At 34.7% G+C, this 13,185-nt stretch overlaps 1 protein-coding gene and 3 non-coding genes across 5 annotated transcripts in view; 2 read left to right on the top strand and 2 right to left on the bottom strand.

Moving 5' to 3' along the window:
* Nucleotides 1-13,185, bottom strand: part of LOC129227412 (FERM domain-containing protein 4A-like) — a 496,557-nt gene that overhangs the window by 311,602 nt on the left and 171,770 nt on the right. The window lies entirely within an intron of this gene.
* Nucleotides 2,671-2,752, bottom strand: Trnas-aga (transfer RNA serine (anticodon AGA)). The gene has a single exon. It is a non-coding gene; the product is annotated as a tRNA-Ser (tRNA).
* Trnas-aga (transfer RNA serine (anticodon AGA)) lies at nucleotides 3,050-3,131 on the top strand. The gene has a single exon. It is a non-coding gene; the product is annotated as a tRNA-Ser (tRNA).
* Nucleotides 4,966-5,047, top strand: Trnas-aga (transfer RNA serine (anticodon AGA)). The gene has a single exon. It is a non-coding gene; the product is annotated as a tRNA-Ser (tRNA).

Raw genomic sequence — 13,185 nt, forward strand, 5'->3', positions numbered from 1 at the left:
AAACCGGAATATATGCCACTGATTTGTGAGAGAAAAGTTGGTTGCCATTTTCTCTCTTTCTACCGAAAAAAAAAATAACTTCGTTCGACGTAAAATTCTTCGAAGCTGCGTGAAAAAACAAACGATTTGCTTCTAAGAAAGACAAATGAACACAATGCGAAATTTTTCACGCTTTCCAGTCTTGCAGCCTATAAATTGCTCCGCTTCCAAAATGACAATATTCCATTCTAAAGTAGGGAGCGCGGCATAAAAAATTATAGATCATCCATTCCCGCATGAAGGGGACACAGAGAGCCCTTTTCTGTTCAAATTCTGTCAAGAGATAAGAGATAGGTACAGCGTCAGCAGTTTTGACTCAGCGTCAAGGTAATCTGATTTTTCAGAGGGGAGCGCAACCTTCGCATGCCCTATTCGTGGAAACTGTCACGTACAGGCAAGATGGAATATCGACATGAACTTCACGGTTTTCTGTGCCATATGTTGGCCCCGAAGAAGGGTGCTCCGGCTTCTATTTCGAAAGATTCGCTGGAGTTGTTTTTCAAGAACGCTTGTGGGGGAATTAAGGTTTCACATAAGCGGTAATTGAAGAAACGAGAAAAGCGTCGTGGCCTTCTAAAGGGCAAAATTAGCGGCTGCTACAGGGCGCAAGGCGACAAAATGAAGAAAGAAAAAAAAAATAGCGATTAAAAAATCATCTGTTAATCGCGATACCTCAAAAAATAACTCAAAGTTTGCGAAATTCACTTCGTTTTTGGTACAACCTTTTAAACCAAAATCAAGAAGCAGCCTGTATAAATTATTTATTCAAAAATATATTACTTACTAATATATTTAGGATTATTAATTTCAACAAAAGTTCAAAAAAAAAAAAAAAAAGGTCGATCTGCAATGGTGTACACCGTCTTCGGCGGTGTACTTTACGGGCTTCACTCTCACCAAATGCGACGGTACATTAATTAGCGGGCAGTGCTCTAATTTTCGGCACGACGAACCTCTAGAACCATTCAATTCCCAATCTACAGCGCTTCTCCATCCTCCATCTTACCATGAACTTGAACATTTAATCACTTGCGCATTAAATAAAAGAAAGAAAGAGAGAGAGAGAGAGAGAAAATATAAGCTATATACAAAAAAAAGGCCCTTGTTTTGCAGAGCTGAAAAAACATAAACTTGTAAAACGAAGAACCGAGAGTAGGGTTTGGCAAAGTGCTAAGTTTCGTGCCAGTGTGATTTCTACACACTAGCTCAGCAGTAGAAACGTCCCTGAGAATTTACGTTTTAATTGATATCTCCGTTAGTTATAATCGTAGAAAAACGAAAACTGCCGAAACATAATATCCGAAAAATTACGAATCTATCGATACCTGGTTCGATTCTGAACTCTCTGGCGTTCTCACGAAGTTCGAGTGACATACATACGTAGATGCATACGGAGATTCATACAATTGCCTTTTAAAATATAAGATTGCATTTATTCGCGTAAAAGAAACTAAAAAATTTAAAATACCGACTGCGACAGAATACAAGCAAGTATAAAGTGCTGCTATGCCGAGCTGCGGAGACGGAGTTAGGACTGATTTTGGGTTAAAGGGAAGTCGGGTATCGCATGCTTTAAAAAATTTTTGGGTCGGAATCGGTCATAATCCCTCTAAATCTGCAACGCTGACAGGGCTGTGGAATTTGAACCGGAGTCGTGGAGTCGAAGTCGGACTGCTTCTGGGGCAAATGAGTCGGAGTCGTAGGCTCGCAAATTCCTAGAGTCAGAGCCTGAGTCGGTCATTCTCCCTGTAACTCCGCAGGGATAATTTGCTACAATATATTTGACGGCTTAATTTGCCTGGAAGCTCACGGGAGCTCAGTTACTGCACTTTTTATTTACTGCGAATTTTTAGAAAGTAGACTGTTAACGACGGTGCTCATCGCTATTGCGCTCCAGAGCCCATACTTTCATACAAGTATAGGAACTTCTTTTTATGATTAATAAATGCTCAAAATTTAGATAATTTTTAGTCATAAATGAAGATATTAGATTTCGTGGGTGATAAAAAAAAAGTCTAACGTAACTATTTCAGTGGTTTAAATTTATTTTAATTATATAATACTGCTCGAAATGTGACGCATTCACCTCATGGTCTTGTATGCTGTCTCTCCTGTTTCACCCCTATTTTTATAAACATGTAAAATGCAACAGCTAATTAAGAAAGAAAAAACTAAGAAAGAAAATGAGATTTTTTTTTTTTTTTTTTGAAATGAATTGAGCTAATAGAAAAAAGGAGGAAATTCAAAAAATTATTCATTTTTGTGTGTCAGACAGGGGCGCTCCAAACTTAAATTTTTGGGAGAGCGAAAATTCTCAATTTTGCCGAAGGATGACACTTTTGTTTGACAAATAAGAAAATTTTTGGGAGGTCTCAGTGACCTCTCATCGGGGTGGCGCGGCGCCTCTGGTGTCGGATCAGACATTTTTAAATCATCGAACAATGTTATCAAATATTTTACAAAATTCTTCCGTTGAAGCTTGAAATAAAATAAGGGGACGGAAAAAAAGCGATAGCGGTTATAATATATATATATATATAAAAAAAAAGATTAAATCAACTTTCAATGATTCAAATTAGCACAGAAGGAAAGTTAATGTTAAAAGAACTTATTCTAAAACCAAAACCCTCTCGCAGTCGGTAGGATTCGAACCTACGCGGGAAGATCCCAATGGATTTCTAGTCCATCGCCTTAACCACTCGGCCACGACTGCCTGCTTTTTCAACGATCAGGAGAAAATCTGCCGCACAGTCTTTGGAAAGATCACGGACGACAGAAAATTTCAGGAATTTCGAGTCTACCGATTAAATTGTCAAAATGCACAGGAAAACACTATAGAGGTTGCTGCTCCTGCAACTCCAAATTTCTGCGGACTTGCGCATTTTGCGAATCTTGTGTTTTCCTGAGGATTTTGACAACTTAGTCGGTAGACTCGAAACTCCTGAAATTTTCTAGTCTGTGATTTCTCCAAAGACTGCCGCAGATTTTCTCTGGATTGTCGGAAGAGCAGGCAGTCGTGGCCGAGTGGTTAAGGCGATGGACTAGAAATCCATTGGGATCTTCCCGCGTAGGTTCGAATCCTACCGACTGCGAGAGGGTTTCGTTTTAATAGTTACTTTTGTCAACATAAACTATCCTCCTGTGGCAACTAGAATTATTGAAAGCTATTATTTTATTTAAATACCGCTGTTGCTTTTTTTCTCTCTCTTTATTTTATTTCAAATAAAATGTAATTTGCTTTAGCTAGTACATTTCTGCGGTGATAGAAGATGGATAAAAAAATTGTTTTGGAATTTTTTAATATTTTTTTTAGTCAAAATTACTCAAATGTTAAGAAATAAAATATTTACCTTTGTTCAATAGCAATAAATAACAAAATTATGGGCGTATTTAAGGGGAGAGCAGAAGGGGCTACGGCAGTTGCGCAATCAGATGAGAGCCCACGAGGCCCGTGCCCTCCTCCCACCACAGAGTGCTGAGTTGAATGTGTTTCAAAACTATTCTTTGTTTTTGAAGAGAAGAAAAGAACGTGTCTTGGGAAAACAAAGTGGTTTTAATGATGTTAGGGGAATATTTTAATTTATTTTAAAAATAAATTTGTCAATAGTTACAGCTTGGTTTTATTGGTAAGCTGCCCCCCCCCCCCGGCTGTCCTATTTCTTTCCTTTTTTTCTAATTCGTCTGAAAATAATAAAGCCTTCAAGATGCTACTCCTCCGAGCCTCACCCACTCCCCATCCACCCACCACATACATCGAAAGCCTTAGCATCTCTCAAAGTTCGTTTCCAGATCTTAAATGTTGCAAAACTTTCAGGGGAAAGCCTCTGAATACCGAACAACATCGCAAGTCGCTTAAAATTGCGTTTTCGAAGTTTCAATGTCGAAAAATTATAGTTCCTAATGTAACAAATACGGTCTTTTACAATTGCGTTTTTAAGACTTGAATTTCAGAAAATATTCGAGCAAAAGGCCCCGCACAACCTCCCTCTACCTGTACCTCTAGCGTCATAAAAAATTGAGATTTTTGAACTACACTAACAAAAAATTTAAGTGGAATAGCTCATGAGCCGACCCTTCTAATATCATCATAGGACATTAAGTTTTTAGAACCTTAATTTTGAAAATTGTCTAAGGGAGAGCTCCAGAACCCTCTTCCCGCAATACCTTCAGAATTTGTCTACAATTCACGATTTTGGAACTTCAATTTCGAAAAAATGGAGTGGCGGGGGAAGAAGAATTGATTTCGATCTTTTTTTTTTAAATCGAGTTTCGTCCCTCACCTTTACGTCAATAAATATGGCCTATAATATTGTTTCATCATTCTGAAAAAAAAAAAAAAGAAGAACTCGACCTAAATGCCATTTAAGCTTTTGAAATCGTGTTGCTACTGGAAAAGCTACTATATTCCTAAAATGCATTAACTGCAAAAAAAAGATTTTGCTGCTGTTGCTGGTAGGGGAGTATCAAAATTAAATAATGGGTCTTTTACGCTGTTGTAGTATTTTAAAAGTTAAACATTATTCATGCTCTAACAACAAAAACTATACGCAAATAATCCGCGTTTCTTTCAATTTCGACCGGATACTGGAAGGCAGGGAGGGTGTCTAGTACCTTGCATCTAAGGTAATTGCTAGCGACCGATCACAGGACTTTCAGAAACATGGATTTCACGAGCAAGTACTAGACATTCTTCGGCGTAGGGATTAGAATCCGGAACCCTCCATTTCCAAATCCTGTGCCATAACCACTAGACAGCTCACGGCTTCATATTAAAGTGTACACTGCCGAGACCTTCGAAATATTAGGCTCACGGCACTCCCCAATCCCCCTCAGCGGCTAATCGTAGATTTTTGTATTTCTACGCACTCCTGTGATCTTGAAGGGCAGGTGTCGGAGCCGGAAATTATTTGCTCACCTTATCTGCAAGCAGTCGTGGCCGAGTGGTTAAGGCGATGGACTAGAAATCCATTGGGATCTTCCCGCGTAGGTTCGAATCCTACCGACTGCGTGATTGATTTTGCAAAAATTTTACTCCAAATAAACTATTTTCTAGTAGCTTTTGAATGGTGTCGTTTCCAAAATTTTAAAAGTATTTTTTTTTTCTGAAAGAGCATGCTTAAAAACATAGAATCTGACCTTTTTTAATATTTTTTTTTAAGTTTAATATTTTTAAAAAATTACTTAAATCGATGCTCTTTCATCGTTTAACGCTTCTGCGGATGACATCACAAATGATGGAAATGCCATTCAATGTTGCCATTTTCACGATCCAAAATGTTTAATTCGCATCTTTACTCATGTGTATTGGCAACGATATGGTTGATAGCAAGCGTAGAGCGCAATTGTAATTCGCTTCTTGATTATCATAACGTGGAAACGCGATAGAAAGATGCGCCAAAGAGCATCATTTGTGACATCATAAAAATCACGCCTTGTTTGAAGAATCGAACAGTTTAAAAAAAATTAATTAAAAAATAACTGTTGAGAAAATAAAAGTATTTTCTGAGTCCATGTTTTTTTTTTTTTTTTGCTTATTTTATCAATTTCAGTGACAAAAAGTACTATTTTTGACTGAAGGAAACAACCCCATTAGTAAATTTTCATTTATTACTTTGTAAACCGACGGTTTATTTTCAATTCTTTCCTTACGTTTCAAACTTACTTAATACTCAATAGCAGAAATTCGGTCTAAATTTTTTTTTTTTTGTTTTCCATTCTTTTCGTGATTTATAAGTTTTTATTTTGTTTTTTCGAAAACATGCATGCAATTAAATTCAAATTCAGTGTTGTTTTACAGGAACTATTAATGCTGGAATTTTTGCACCGTGCTCGTTTCGCTCACTAACCCTCGTTCGCGGCCTGCTCACCGGTGTACTTAGGGGGCTGTTGATTTGTTGATAGGTCGTGAAATTTCGCGTCAAACCGAATGACGATGAATTTGATAGTGTAGGGGAAGTTGGTGTTCCCACAGACAAAATTTACTTTTCAATTTTTGCTGGTCTCTGGTCTCTGGGAATGGGTAATCGATCGGAATTTTTTTCTGGCAGAGTTTACAACTTATCATCTAATTTGGCAATTTTTGTACCTTTGTACCCATGGACATATAAAAAAATAATATATAAATAGGTCTGAGGAACTCAATTATACTCAATGCATTTTCATAAGCTATTTTATATTGAAGTACTTCAAACATTAAATGAAATAACATTAAATAAAATATCCAACAAAAATTAAACTTTGAAAATTTATCGAAATTTTTTTTCTCTTTTTATAATTTTCCTTAATTTTTAACATCAGTGAACTCTTTAAAAAAGTTATTAATCTTAAGAGAGTTAATGATGTTATGAATAATTAATTTGTTTTTAAACAAAAGATACCTTGATTCATGATAGTATGGCTCATTATGTACCTACATAACAACTTCAATTTATAGACAAATTGAAACCTTTAACCAAAACTAACATTACAAAAAACTCAGTTTAGATTAAACCAACAAAAATCTATAGAAAGGTCGACTTCAAATGAAAACAGATGGGATTGATGGTCTGTAAATACTACAATAGGTGGGGGTTACTTCAACACTATATCTTCAAGCCCTACTTCAAATTCATCATCATTGTTGAAAGCAAATTTCGAACGTTGATGACAAGGCACCATTTTGAGATACTTCACATTGTACGAAGACTCAGATGCAACCCAAAGAGACTAAAAATTTCTGTCCGTAGGTACACATGATTATATGTGTCGTTGGGTACAAAGGTATGCCATTTTGGTTTTGCAAGCCAGTCACATCGACAGGACCACAGTTTTACAACATTAAAAATCAGAAACAAAATCTTCAAAATACATAGGGAATCATGATACCTGCAACAAAAATGAATAATACAATCCACGACGGACGAAAAAAAAAAAAAAGAAATTGCTCATGTTTTTTTTTTACTTAGGTCCTGCTAAAACCGATAGAATCTTAAATGTTTGTTTGATAGCGTTGAAACTTCTTGGGGGTACTGGAGAGGGCTATGACACACACTTTGAACCCCAAGTAGGATCTCTCTCGACGATAACCGGAATTTCCGACCAGCGTCCATAGGTACAGCAGCTTCCCCTACTTTTCAATCAATATCTCATTTTGGTATGAAACAGAGTGGAATAGCTGTCTCCGGACATTCTGTATCTATCGATGTCTGTATCTCTTTGGACAGTACGGAGGAGATAGGAGAGAGTCAATTCTTATAAATCTAAGTATTTCACCAATTGGAAAAAAAAAAAAAAAAAAAAACATGAAAGCTTAAAATTCCATGTATTAAGTATCGATTACGCAGAAAAAGTGTCTTGGGATAATGTTAAATGAGGCTCTACTGTACTTTTGTTAATTAATGGTTAGCGGTTTGATCATATTATTAACAGTACCAAAACGAAAGTAAGAAAATTTATGCTCCAAAATTCCAATTGCTTTTCTTTCTCTCCCTTTTCTCAATGTTAGATTTTTAACTAAAATACAAAGCTTGAAAATATGCTTAGCTACATTTTTGAAGCGTATTTTCGATTTTCATTGCGTGAAATATGGTTGGCTTGCGTTCGATGAACCTCACCGGTTTACCGGTAAGTTATCGGTTACAAACCGCAGCGTTCTATCATTTATCGGTTACCTCACCGGTTACCATTTTAAGCTGATGATTGGTTGCTTGGAGCACGTGATCATTAGCTGTCACGTGATTAACTAACCGGTCGCTACCGGTTGAGCTCGTCGAACGTAAGCTTGCAGAGGTGTTAAATTATCTTTGTTTATGACATCACTTCCAAGTCATAACACTGGGAACCTGATACTATTCCATTTTAGGTTGTTGGGAAAAAATAACATAAAATACTACATGTTTTTGTCATTTTGACCATTTTGAATTAGTGTACTGAAATGCCTTTTGTTTGCAGTAAACTTTTTAAACTAAAATTTCCTATCAACTGCTGATAAACGAATAAGCAAGCACTAATAAAACTGATAAACATTTTATATTTTCGTTTATGCTGCTCTTCTTATCCAACGGTAATCTACAGCAAACAGTCTCAAAAAAGAAAAAAAGAAGCTCTTCCAGATGATAACGCTGAGCAGACATCTGCTGTGTAGATAAACACAGTGGGCAAAAGACTCTAGCCAAAAAAGGAAACAAATAAGAACAGCTGATTCTGCCACGAGCAGTTATGAATATTTGATAACTCCCGGAAACATCTCGAAAAATCAGTATGCAAGGAGGTGTTTGGACTCGCCTAAAATGTTGATCGCTCTCAAAGTTCGGTTGAAAAATCTTATAATGGGGTTGTTTCCTTCAGTCAAAAGTACTACTTTAAGTCACTGAAATTGATAGAATAAGCAAAAAAAAAAAAAAATAATACTACTACTACTAATAATAATAAAATAATAATAATAATAATAACATAGACCCAGAAAATATTTTTATTTTTGTTACAGTTGCTTTTTAATTATTTTTTTAAATGTCCGATTTTTTAAACAAGGCGTGGTCTTGATGACGTCGCAAATGAAGCATTTTGGCGCATCTTTCTACTACGGTTCCACGTTATGATAATCAACAAGTGAATTAAAATTGCGCTCTACGCTTTGCTATCAACCATATCGTTGCCAAAACACGTGAGTAAAGATGCAAATTAAATATTTTGGTCTGTGAATGGCAACAATGAATGGCATTTCATCATTTGTGATGTCATCGGGCAGAAACATTAACAATAAAAGCGCACCGATTTAAGTATTTTTTTAAAAATATTAACCTTAAACAAATTATTTAAAAAATGGTCATAATGTTTTAAAGAATGCTCTTTCAGGGAAAAAAAAAAAAAAACTTTTAAAATTTCGGAAACAACCTCATTAAAAACTGAGCGTATGTACCTATGTATCTATGTCCGAGTTTCTTCTCCCGAACGACCATCGAACCTATCGAACCAGGTATCGATGGATTCGTAATCTTCCCGTCTTCATGTTTGGCTATTTAACATAATCCTCCGATAATAATTAGCGGAGGTAGCAATTAGAAACTATTAATTATGACTCCAATATTTCGACATAAAATTCCTATTTTTCGAAGGCTTTCCTCCATTCAAATTATATTTCAGTACTTCATCTTAACTTTCCGCAACAATGCTTTAATTAAAATTTATAGCGTGAAGAAAATCATTGAAAATTTGTTTCCATTTTTTCCTGGAATATGAATAAATAAAATTCTGGCTTTTGTTTTAAAGGCTTTTCCTGTATTCGGGAAGTTTAAAATGTCCCCCCCCCCCTTTTTTTTTTTTTTTTTTTGTTATTTTTCCAGAATCTGCAGCAAAATGTTACTAATTTTTTTTTCTTTTTGTCCAAGCGTGATTGTTGAACACGCGTCACTTGACATTACTTTTATTTTCGAGTTAGATCGTGCAAAGTCGGGTGACGCAGCTAGTAGAATCAATAAAAACCGAACGAAAAGTGCCTGGGAATTAATTGCACTATTTAGCTTCTTTTTTTCCTAATTTTGTAGATACATGCAAAATTTCGGAAATGGTTTCAGAGAATTATAGCTTTCTTTTTGTGAATTTTAATTTATGCAAGAAATGGTTGCAGAAAATTATAGCTTTTTTTTGAGCAATCACGATTGCTTATTGTTCTCACTTGAACATCTTTGATGTTTGGTTCCTTTTGCAGCTTGGACCAGAGGCCTCTGCAACACGACCATGCACCGGTCTCTGCAGGCGTGGCTCCTCTGATCCATGAGTACTGCCCCGGAAACCACTTCTCCAAGTCGGTGGAGTCCACGAGCTTACACACACGCATGCTCATAAACACACACGCCTTCACACACATACCCACACGCCTAAGAGAATACACACAGGTCTACGCACACACACAAGCCTACACATGCACGTGCGCTTACACACACGCATACAAACACACACACAATTTTACACACGTAACCGCCCAGAAGGAGGCGCAGGCTTGGGGGGCCAGGAGCCGTTTCTAGAAACAATAACTAATTTGAGTAGGGTCCTGTCGACTCGTGAATTTAAAATTTCAGAATTCAAATTATTATTATTATTATTATTATTATTATTATTATTATTATTATTATTATTATTATTATTATTATTATTATTATTTTGCAAATTTTAACGGATGGTTTCAGATAATTATTGATTTTTTGTGAATTTTAATGGATACAAGAAATGGTTTCAGAGATATAGCTTTATTATAGCTTTTTTTGCAAATTTTAATGAACGCGAGAAATGGTTTCAGAGAATTGTAGCTTTTTTATTCTTCTGTAAATTTTAATGGTTGCAGGAAATGGTTTCAGAGAATGGGGTCGTTTCCAAAATTTTAAAAGTATTTTTTTTTTCTGAAAGAGCATGCTTAAAAATATAGGATCTAACCATTTTTTAAATAATTTGGTCAAGTTTAATATTTAAAAAAAATACTTAAATCGGTGCGCTTTCATTGTTTGCGTTTCTGTCGTGTGACATCACAAATGATGAAATGCCATTCAGTGTTACCATTCAGGGTCCAAAATATTTGATTCGCATCTTTACTCACGTGTATTGGCAACGATATGGTTGATAGCAAGCGTAGAGTGCAATAGTTAATTCGCTTCTTGATTATCATAACGTGGAAACGTGGTAGAAAGATGCGCCAAATTGCATCATTTGTGACGTCATAAAGACCACGCCTTGTTTTCAAAATCGTCCTTGTTTTAAAAAAAATTACCTAATTGAAAAATAGCTGTTGGGAAAATGAAAGTATTTTCTGGGTCTATGTTATTTTTTTTACTCATTCTATCAATTTCAGTGACTAAAAGTAGTACTTTCGACTGAAGGAAACAACCCCATTATTGCTCTTTTGTGGGTGGAAGAAATAGTTAAATAGAAATAGTTAGAATTGTAGCTGTTTTGTAATTTTTAATGGATGCAAGAAATGGTTTCACTTAATTATAGCTTAGATTTATAGTTTTTTTTTTTTTTTGCAAATTTTAATGTTTGCAAGAAATGGTTCCAGAGAACAATAGTCTTTAAAAACAAAAAACAAAAACAAACGAACAAATTTTAATAGATGCAAGAAATGCTTTTAGAGAATTATCGCTTCATTAAGTGTGCAAGAAATGGTATAAGAGTAGTGCAGTTTTTTTGTAACTTTTAATGGATACAAGAAATGGTTTCACTTATTTATAGCTTTTTTGTAAATTTTGAAAAATGCAGGAAAAAGTTTCAGAGAATTATAGTTTTTTGAAAATTTCAATTGATGCAAGAAATGGTTTCAGAGAATCACAGCGTTTTTTTTTTTTAAATTAAAGGGAGAGGGGGGGGGCATTTTAATGAATGCAAGAAATGGTTTCAGAGATTTATAATTTTTTGTAAATTTTAATGGTTTTAAAAAATGGTTTCAGAGAACAATAGCTTTTTTTTGGGAGGGGGAGGGGGATCTTAATAAATGTAAGAGATAGTTTAGGAGTATTGTAACTTTTAATGGGTGCAAGAAATAGTTTCACTTAATTATAACTTTTTTCTAAATTTTAAAGATCGCAAAAAAATGTTTCAGAGAATGATAGCTTTTTTGCAAGTTTTAATTGATGCAAGAAATGGTTTCAGAGAATCATAGGATTTTTTTTGTAAATTTTAATAGTTGCAAGAAATGGTTCCAGAGAACAATAGCTTTTCTTTCTTTTTCTTTTTTTCTTTTTTGTAAATTTTGATGGATGCAAGAGATGATTTCAGAGAGTTATTGCGTTATTAAGTGTGCAAGAGATTGTTTTAGAGTATTTCAGCTTTTTTGTAACTTTTAACGGAGTTTCACTTAATTATAGCTTTTTTTGCAAATTTTAATGAATGCACACTGTCAAAAATGAAACGCTCAATTTTGACGATTCGGCAATCCTCGAGCACTATTTCGTTATTTTCTACGATCCTTTCGTCACTGAATCACGTGATATTTGACGAAACCAGAAATCTCAAATTTTTCACGAAATAATTTCGTCCAGATTTCGTCACATTGCAGTGCATTCTGGAAGTTTTCGTTTCAGTCTTGTACTTGCTCGTTAAATTATTTTACGGCAGTTATTCTAAAGGATTCATAAAAAAGGTTAGTATTTATTAAAATTTGTATGTGCAATGTGCCTTCTTTTATGTATTGTTACATTTTTGTTTAGTGTTGTGTTTATTGTTGTATTTAAAACACATTAAAATTGAAAACGACCTGTTCGATTTGGTTTGGAATTCTGTATAAACTAACTTTGAGTCATCTCCACGTTAGGCTTAACTAGCGTTATTTTTTATTTGCAAATGAAAATGTGTGTTTGTTGACATTTGTTTCCGAAAACGTACTTCCTTTATTTCCCCCCGTTAGACAATTGACAAAGATGACCAAAGCATTTTTACGAATTTAAACTTACATAAAAAATTCCACCGTCGCTACAGCAACGCAGATAATAAATACAGCGCCTTGATAAAAAGCATAGAACTTTGAAGCTTTTAATTTCAACGTTGAATATGTTTCATGGTTATGTGTTTTCATTCTTCTTCATGAATTTTACTAATATAATTCTGGTGAACGAAGTGTTTTTGTTTAATAATTCAAAATTTTTTTACTCTGCATATTTTTTTCTTAAACAAATATTCCGCCCCCTCCCCCTCTCTAAGTATTGGTATTTTTTTCTTCTTCTACTCTACATGTAATATTTTATTCAATACAATAATAATTTATACAGTAGCTCTCCCACAAAAGTGTACGTAACACTTATCATTTTCAATGAAATATTGCTCTACCCATTAGGTAAAATTAATATTTTGAAATGGGTAAACAATAGATCTTCTATAGTTATTTCTTAACAAAACTATATGAAATATTTTAATAGCAAATTGAAATATGATTTTGAAGAAATTAATAATCAAAAAGTATTAAGAACTTCATCTCACAAAAGTTTTCATAAAAATATTTTTTAATAATTGCTTAGCAACCTTTTAAACAAGCCCACAAAAATCGAGGAAAAAAAGCGCTTAATGCAATTAAAAATAAATGCAAACTGGCTATCAGCTTATGGTTCGGAAATGATACCCCCCCCCCCTTTTTTTTGTTAGGCTCGTTGACCGGACTTATTAAAGTCGCACCGTATGTTGTTTATG

Source organism: Uloborus diversus, chromosome 8, assembly GCF_026930045.1.
Source record: "Uloborus diversus isolate 005 chromosome 8, Udiv.v.3.1, whole genome shotgun sequence".
Taxonomy (NCBI): Eukaryota; Metazoa; Arthropoda; class Arachnida; order Araneae; family Uloboridae; genus Uloborus; species Uloborus diversus.